Source organism: Triticum urartu, chromosome 6A (genome assembly GCF_056163025.1).
Source record: "Triticum urartu cultivar PI428250 chromosome 6A, HENAU_Tu73, whole genome shotgun sequence".
Lineage (NCBI taxonomy): Eukaryota > Viridiplantae > Streptophyta > Magnoliopsida > Poales > Poaceae > Triticum > Triticum urartu.
The window spans coordinates 139,995,729-140,005,809 of NC_141878.1; positions in this window are offsets into that span (position 1 = coordinate 139,995,729).

The following is a 10,081-nucleotide window of genomic DNA, read 5'->3' on the forward strand; positions in this document are numbered from 1 at the left end:
GCATTTACTACATGATCAAACTCATCTTACCTGCTCATCGGAGGAAATTCGAGTGCCCCTCAACGTCGGCATCTCAAGGGGCGTCAACTTGCAACTACGGCCACGCCGCGCTGGAGAGACCCCCAAGGAAACATCCTCGTGCGTTCCACGGAACATCAAGATGCATTTGTATGAGTAGTTTATCTTGTGAGAGAAAAGGATGAACGAGGGAAGGCCTCTAGACATAGAGATGGACACTACTACTACCAATGTGCTGGCCCGTGTGTTGCAATGGATCCAAAGTAGTAGAATAATACTTGTTCACGTGCTTGAAATATAAACACTCTAGTTTTGATATACATGTGTCAGCAGACATGACAACTTGTCCATGGAAGTTGAACCACGGCGACCATCACGTTTCTTGTTTCTACCACTAAGCCACTGAAGTTCGGTCCCATGGGCCCCGAGAGGGAAATGTAACTCCTGCGGCAGGCCTTGTGGTGCTTCCGCAGTACGAGCTCGTGCCAAAACTGGAATTTGTTTCTTACTACTACCAACTAGTACTAGTAAGGTACATGTGCATTGCACGCATGAGATTCTGGTGGTTTGTGCATTATGCTTCTACATGTGGAGCTTTCTGGATTCTAACATGTGGCAAAATCTGGTGGAATGTAAGGTTAGGCAAGTTTGATTAACTTAGGAGAGTGTTTGATTCAAGCCACACCTTAGGCAAGCCACACTAAGGCCCCACATGACATACACACAAAAAATGTGGCAAGATTCCCTTAGGCTTGCCAACTTGTTTCTCTCGTTTTGAAGAACTAATAACTTTGCCTAAGCTTAGTTGTGGCAAAGTTAGGGTCTGTTTGATTCAAAGGATTTTCATAGGATCTTTGAAGGATTAGAATCCTTAGGAATTTTTCCTATGTTGGTCGTTTGATTCGTAGGATTGAATCATGTAGAATATTTTCCTAAGGATTCATTTGTACTACGTTTCACAGGAATTCTAACATGCACTCCAACCTCTTGAAAGAAATCCTTTGTTTTTCATGTGACACAATCAAACAAACTCAAATCCTATAGGGATCCAATGAACATGCCATTCCAATCCTACTTTTTTCCTATTCCTGTGTTTCTGCAATCCTATGAATCAAAGAGGCCCTTAGTCATGAATTAAGTTCAACCATGGAGTCTTCTAGATTATACATGTGGCAGAATCTGGTGGATGATATCCAATGTCCAGTAGTGCTCGGATTTGCCATCTTTGTACCGTCGGATTGGCTTCATCCAACGACCAACTTTCAAAGTTTTTCACACACTATATCGGGGGTATAGATATAGATGTGCCGGTCCGTTGCAATGGATCCAAAGTATATATATATCTATTTAGTGGAGTGCACTCTAAACACATTATCTATTTATTTTTCTCTAACCTTCTGTAGCCATGCAACCAAGCCACATAAGCTTCATGGGTGCCCCCCACATCATATTATTCATACTACGTTGATTGAAAAAAAGATAAATCACCCAAAACAAGATCTTCCTGTTTTTTGTTCCTACGATGTTGTGCCGTGCACGTACCTACTAGTTGTATAGTGGTAGTACTAGTAATATAGTATTAGGAGTACAAACTTGGTACTAGTAGGAGTAGTACTAGTACAGAATGCTCCTACTCTATCAACGAGCCCCGTCTGACACCAAATTTCTTGGCTTCCGTGCTACAGCTAGATCTTCCCCTCGTTTCTTTTTTCCAACCCGGCGGCAGGCGGGGTGTCAGTTTGCTCAACGGCGGTCCCACATGAAAGTGAAAATGCTAGGCAACACGCCATCCCTAAGCCATGTGTCGTTTCGGACGGGCCGTGTTGTACTCCTGATTCCCGGGTGTGTGGGGGTGCGACGCGAACGCGGCAGGCCTTTTCCTTTTACCAGCAATGTGCTCGTGCGTTGCGACAGACCCAAAGTAGTAGAATAGTAGTATTTGTTCACAAATCTGAAAGAAATCACTATTGTTTTGATATACTCCTAATATATTACTCCCTCCGTACCTAAATATTTGTCTTTTTTGAGATTTCAAATGGACTATCACATACGGATTATATAGACATATTCTAGTGTTTCTAGCAAGATGCCCGCGTGTTGCACGAAGTTGATGGAAAAGGTAAGCACAACTTATAAATTGATGGATGGAGTACTAGTTACAGTGATGCATATAATTAAGCAAAGGGATCGCACATGTCGGTATTGACTGGAACGAGAATGCAACAACACAGAATTAAGGCCACGATGATGCGATCGCAATGGTGGTTACAGAAGGCAAGAAGAAAGATTGATCCACGAACGTACGACCTCCTCCTCCTCAACTTAGTGCGCCGGGCCACCGACCGGCGGCTTTTGTGGGGAGGTCGAGGTGCTTCTCAGCAAAGGCATCCAAGGCTTCCAGCCGGTTGAGGAAGGCCAACGTCGTAGCGTCCTCACTGGCCTTGTAGATACCTATGTACACGATTTCCTCGTACATGTGGATGTGTAGGTCGACGAATTCTTGCAGGGCGAGGCGCCTCGCGGCGAGCGCGACCTCCAGGTGGACATTCTTCGTGGCGTTGGCGGGCAGTCGCAGGGCCACCAGTGCTTGAAAGAGGTTCCGGCCATGGAGGCCGATTAGGGTGGCAGGCAATGAGGAGCCCGGGCGCGCGGGCTGGAGGAGTACGGCGATGTCGTCCGCGAGCTTCTTGAGGACGGTGAACTTGTTGCTGGTGGCAATGATCATCTGGTCCAACTGAGAGTCATAGTTGGCGTCGAAGGCGGCCATCCACCAGCCGGTCTCCAACACCGTCTGGAGACGATCCTCGGCGCCATGCCGCAGGCCGGCGTCGTGGACCATCTGGCGCAGCCACTGGCCGCTCACGAGCATCGCCGCCATGGGTCTGGAGTGAGCTCTTTTGCGCTTAGTGTAGGTGCTTAGGCAAATGCTTAGTTGCGTACGATGTCGTAGATGAATTGGAATGGAGGGGCGCCTTTATATGAGGGCAATGAGGGCAAACTGCGTTGCATTCACATCGTGCAGCTTCTTTTCCCGGACGTCCTCCCATTACTTCCCTCATGCATTAATTGAAGGAGGATGCATTGGCCGTTCAACATATCGGGAACCGCTACTCCCTCCCTCTTCTGCATTAAAGCCGTATCGGGAACTGCGCCGCCCGCTGTCAAATCGAATACTCCCTCCGTCTAGGTGAGTATTAAATCATCTTACGAAAACCAAATAGTAAACACACAGGCGTGGTGCATTAACTCTCACATTGTTTCTTATTTTTTGACATAAATAGAGGAATCAACCAAGAAGAGATGTGGGGCTTGTATGCTTTTAATGACTTGAGACTATCAAACATGACATGCAGTGGTCAGTTCGTTGCACAAGAACAAATACAACCCATGTCAGCACACACGCATCTTATATAGCATCATATCCAATGGCTATAAAATATGAATGAGACCAAATTATATCTCATCTAGATGAGTTCTAGAAAAACTGTATTAATAATACTTAGTACTCCTGTGCCATGTATCATATATTAGTATCATGTAGTACTTTATTTATTCATGAGGTATCCAGATGGCACTGCACCGCCAAGAAAACAGGGTAACATCAAAATTATGGACTACTTTTTTGAGTATGTTGGTAAGGTCCGTTCATACTCACTTGTTGAAATCTCTAAAAAGACAAATACTCCTTCCGTCCGGAAATAGTTGTCATCAAAATGGATAAACGGAAATGTATCTAGACATATTTTAGTTTTAGATACATCTCTTTTTATCCATTTTGATGACAAGTATTTTCGGACGGAGGGAGTAGAAAACAGAGTTGGTGATGATGGTGTGCGTGCCATCCTGCAATATAGGCCGTCGGATTTATATCTAACGGATAGGAAAGAAACTATGGAAATTTTGCAAAAATATACCCACACGTCTCTCCATGTTCGCAAATAAGGCCTTCCTTCGTTCAACCTTTTCTCTCACAAGATAAACTACTCATACAAATGCATCTTGATGTTCCGTCCAACGCACGGGCAACTAGCTTATTTCTTTTAAAATAGTTGCTGCGATAATTGGGTTGAAGTGATATATTTTATGTCTGCCCCGAATGATTTCAGATTCATTGGTAGTAACAAAGAAAAGGTTGCCTTGTTAATTAAAAAAAAATAGGGTGAAAACTATCACATGAGGCCGGTAAAAACAAGGCACACTGGGTTCAGCGTCATTGTCACTACAGCTGTGCGCGCGCGAGAAGTCTACATATCGAGGGGGCTACCGAGCGAGGCACCGAGACACAATGTTTGAGAGAGAGACCAATTGACAGATTATGATCAGATCGAGTTGTCACCCTTCTGCTGCCATTGTTGGGGGGGGGGATAGAAAGACGTATCGAGAGTGTGCGCGGTAGGCACAGAGGCACAACTAGCGAGTGTGTGTGTGCGTGTGTTTGAAAGAGGAGTAGATAGATTATTATCAAGATCGATGTGCCACCCTACTAGCTCCTTCGGTGCCGGGTAGTGTGTGTGTGTGTGTATGTTTGAGAGAGAAGCCAGTCGATAGATTAGTATCAAGATCGAGGTGTCACCCTACTCCTTCGGTGTTGGGAAGTGTGGGTGTGTGGGGAGGGGGGCAGTGACACTCACATATCTCTACTCTTATAAAAACAGAGTTGGTGATGATGGTGTTCCTGCCATCCTGCAATATAGGCCATCCAGTTTATATCCGACGGACAGGAAGGAAACTATGGCAATTTTGCAAAAAGATACCCACACCCCTCTCCGCATTCGCAAATAAGGCATTCCCTCGTTCATCCTTTTCTCCCACAAGATAAACTTCTCATACAAATGCATCTTGATGTTCCGTGCAACGCATGGGAATCTTGCTAGTAGGGAGAAGAAGTTTGTGTGACACATATCTAGCTATATTAAGGGATAGGTAGATAGCATATGTGTGAGAGACATTAGTGGCTGTGGGTGGGCGGAATTAAAGGGGTGGGCGTGTTAGACATAGAGAGCGTGTGTGTTTCTGTGTGAGAGACTTGTAGGATGGGGTAGAAAGACGAATTTAACCCTGACGGAGGGAGAGAAATACACGAAGTGCGTGTGTGTGATTCCGATGCCCACAGGGAAATGAGATATGTATGGGTGTGAGAGAGATTGCACAATTCATTCACATATCACTATCTAGCGATCGTGGACGTGCATCGCTTGAACATAAGTCAATATCTACTTCGTATCGTGGCCAAAGGTACAAATCGATTCAACGCTATAAAGATTGGACACTCACATATCACATTTTTTTCTATTTAAATAAGCCTTTTTAGTTGTGCATGCCAAAGTTACAGTGATGTTTCTTCAAACAACCAATGTAGCTATCATGAACATGCACCATTGTTACTCTTGCATTCAAATTCATTAGTCTTGGATGATTTAAGTTTCTATTTTGAAGTAATATATGTAATATTCATATATGAATTCAACGGGTACGCAATTTATGAAATGGAGGCTATGTAATCATATGAGGTAACACTTTTAAGTAGCTGACTACAATATCCATTTCTTTTTGTGCGCCTCTACACTAACATGTCAATGCATTATGTTAAGTAAATAACCAATGGCACTAAATTATCTATTTACACGAGAAATACATAGGCTGAGCGTTTGATCCCTCTTTTGTGAACGCGCCACTACACCCGTACGATTGGCCGCGCCCGTGTGAACGTCCAAGTTATCGGCGCATCATCCTGAGTTATTTTCTTTTTTCTGGGGTGGACTTCACACCAGTTATTAACTGTTGACGCGTGCCCCGTGTACACAGTCTAGCATGACCTTCCCGCTAGCACGGTCCAAAATTTGTTGAAACTGGATACGAACGATCCCGCGGGCGGCAAAATCTCCCGCCTCCTTCTAAAATTTCCGCCACCTTAGTCTTTAGCATGCGAAATCCCCCTTTTGTCCTTGGTGCACAGAGACCAACAGTTACAATACCGCCCTCATCTACATGATAGGTCGGGGCTGCTTTGGTAACTTCCGGTTCCCCCACTACACGGCACCCCCATTTCCTCTCACCCTCCCACAAAAACGACTAAATCCACACTCCATAGCACCAGAGCATCTTACATCACGCCGTCCGTACTTCATCGCCCTTTCTCCCCTCCCCTCTCGAAACCCTAGACTGCTCATCCACCGGCGTACCATAGCCCATTCACTGCCAGCGGCGTCCACCTTGCCGGATCTGCTTCTGCGGCCGCATCTACCCCTCCCACCCCCCTAGAAACAAGTAGACTGCTCATCCACCACTGTACCACAGCCCATTCAGTGCCGACCTTGTCCACGGTGCCGGATCTGCTTCGCCGATACTCTCGTCAACCACCGCGCGTCTGCAGCGGCTCATTCGTACTCCCCACCGGAGACGCTTCGTCCACACCCCCCGGAGCCGCCCCACCGACACCCCCGTCGACGGCCTCTGATCCTCTTCGTCGACACCTTCCTCAACCCTACCGGAGTAGCTTCGCCTATATCATTCTCAACCCTATCGGGGCCGCTTTGCCAACTGACAAGTCCACGGCCTTAGATCCGCTTCCTCACACCCTCATCCAACCTACCGGAGCAGCTTCTGACGCCCTATCCATGGCCGCAGATCCGCATCGTCGACACCACCCTTAACCCAACCACCGGAGCAGCTTCTGACGCCCCGTCCACGGCCGCAGATCCGCATCGTCGACACCATCCTTAACCCAACCACCGGAGCAGCTTCACCTACTCCCTCGCCCACGGCAATCATCGTGACATGTTATTTGTATGCCAGTTCTATTAGCCAAGTTTCTTAGGGACAGTTATGACGAGTTATCCTAAGGAAATAAGCACCTGTGAATATAAGCTCCATGTAATAAGCCAACCAGTTATTTTCATTGCGTTTTCAGCTTATCTTTGGTATGATTAGTGGAAAGTATAGATTGCATTATATTTTTTTCATTTTGCTGCCCATATGGAAATTAATTTGACTTGCAAACATCACAAATTGAACCCAGTGCAGTAATTAATATGATAGGAAAACAGACCATCACTATTTGCTCAAAATGCAAATACAAAGATACCATCTACTTGGCACAATCTACTTTGGTCAATGTTTTCCATAGAGATCCCATTGCCTAATTTAAACGAAGAACACATGACCCACATTTAAATTGAGAACAATTATTTATTGAAATTCGTTGGTCCAAGTGGCTGGTTATTATCGTATAGCAGCACCACCTGAAAGCATCATATAGCAGCAACAGCAGCTCATAGCAACTTATCATACAACAACAGCAGCAGTCTACAATTCATCATATACCACCAGCAGCTCATAGCAATTCATCATATAGTAGCAGCAGGAGCAGCTCATAGCAATTCATCATATAGCAGCAGCAGAAGCAGCTTGTAGCAACTCATCATATAGCAGCAGTAGGAGCAGCTTGTAGCAACTCATCATATAGCAGCAGCAGCTCATAGCAATTCATCATATAGAAGCAGCAGCTCATAGCAATTCATCATATAGCAGCAGCAGGAGCAGCTCATAGCAATGCATCATATAGCTGCAGCAGAAGCAGCTCATAGCAATTCATCGTATAGTGGAAAGGGGAGAGGAGATGCAAGTGGGCAGGGTAATGAATGCTTGCGTGTTTGCTTTTACTTGAGGGTCAGGTGTGACACGGGCATCAGCAGTTGCATTTTGAGTGTAATATAGGCAGACAACAGAGTCATTTCACTATTCCCCTTCCCTTCAATTTTTAGTGAGGTTCTACCCGAAACACCCCCCTCCAAAGCAAAATTAGTTAAGCCCAAGCCCATAACTCAAAAATGACTTCTTTACATCTTTTATGGCTTATTTTGACAATATGCCCTGAAAAGGCGGAATCGAACTGGCCCTTAACCTGCAATTCAATTGTGCGTGCAATGATGAATCACTCCTGCCTGCTATCTGTACATTTAGGCATCATCATACATGGCATAACCTAATACATGTGCATTCCATTGTAGAATCTAGAAATATGCAATGTTTATGTTAGTTCATACATTGCACATGATGTTTAAATGCCCCTTAAATCTGGTCAGTCAAGTGATGGTCTTTAAGCCTCCTTCTTTGCTTCTTTTCTTGATATGTAAGATTTGCTCACACATATGTTCAATTGCTTGTTTGCATCAGCCAGCCATACTAGGACTGTTTGCTTTGATTACTTGCTGTTCTTGACATAACACTCTAACAGAGCTTGTCAACGATTTAAACACTAAGGGCTACTGTAGTGGGGCATTGTCTAACTCATAGGTGACATAAAGGTTTGGTTGTACACTACAGTAGGCTTTCCAAGAGTACCTGGAGATCCAGTTCGAAGGTATGCCTAGTTTTTACATAGTGTAGACATAGTAAATGCTCATTTCATTGTGTGCAAGTGCAAGAGATGTGGCATGTTTCATTATGTGGTGTTGTTTTGTTATAATCTCATTATTTTATGTTCACAGACAGGAAAGTATGCATATTTATCTTCTAAGAGACAAGTAACTAGTTTGTGTCACCTTGCAGAGGGGGTGCAATGAAGATAAGATTGAGGATTTCCAAGTACAAGATGTTAGGAAGGAGCCTTGTAAGAGAAGTAGGAGCTGCGCTGAGCCTCTTCAACCTGCTAAGGTAAGTCAATGTATGCAACTCAACAGTTCAATTCCTTGTTTGTTTCAGGTATAGTTAATTTTCTCTTTTCAATTGCTTTATCTGTCCTCAGTTAATGAGATGCCCAAATAATCATGCCTGATGTTCGGTACTTGTATCACTATTAGTGTGAGATGGTTATTCATTTAAATCAGAGAATAATGGTTGTTCTATTTATATGAGTAATATATTTTATGGTCATGCACCCTTGAAGAGTGGTCTATTCTTATTGAATCTCGATAGTAGTGATACACATATTCATAATATTGAAGCCAAAAGATGCAGGGTTGATAATGATAGTGCAACTTATTTGTGGCACTGCCGTTTAGGTCATATCGGTATAAAGCGCATGAAGAAGCTCCATACTGATGGACTTTTGGAACCACTTGATTATGAATCACTTGGTACTTGTGAACCGTGCCTCATGGGCAAGATGACTAAAACGCCGTTCTCCGGAACTATGGAGCGAGCAACAGATTTGTTGGAAATCATACATACAGATGTGTGTGGTCCGATGAATATTGAAGTTCGTGGCGGCTATTGTTATTTTCTCACCTTCACAGATGATTTAAGCAGATATGGATATATCTACTTAATGAAACATAAGTCTGAAACATTTGAAAAGTTCAAAGAATTTCAGAGTGAAGTTGAAAATCATCGTAACAAGAAAATAAAGTTTCTACGATCTGACCATGGAGGAGAATATTTGAGTTACGAGTTTGGTCCTCATTTGAAACAATGCGGAATATTTTCGCAACTCACGCCACCCGAAACACCACAGTGTAATGGTGTGTCCGAACGTCGTAATCATACTTTACTAGATATGGTGTGATCTATGATGTCTCCTACTGATTTACCGCTATCATTTTGGGGTTATGCTCTAGAGACAGCTGCATTCACGTTAAATAGGGCACCATCAAAATCCGTTGAGACGACGCCTTATGAACTATGGTTTGGCAAGAAACCAAAGTTGTCGTTTCTTAAAGTTTGGGGCTGCGATGCTTATGTGAAAAAGCTTCAACCTGATAAGCTCGAACCCAAATCGGAGAAATGTGTCTTTATAGGATACCCAAAAGAGACTGTTGGGTACACCTTCTATCACAAATCCGAAGGCAAGAGTTTTCTTGCTAAATTTGGAATCTTTCTAGAGAAGGAGTTTCTCTCGAAAGAAGTGAGTGGGAGGAAAGTAGAACTTGATGAGGTAACTGTACCTGCTCCCTTATTGGAAAGTAGTTCACCACAGAAACCGGTTCCTGTGACACCTACACCAATTAGTGAGGAAGTTAATGATGATGATCATGAAACTTCAGATCAAGTTGTTACTGAACCTCGTAGGTCAACCAGAGTGAGATCCGCACTAGAGTGGTACAGTAATCCTATTCTGGAGGTT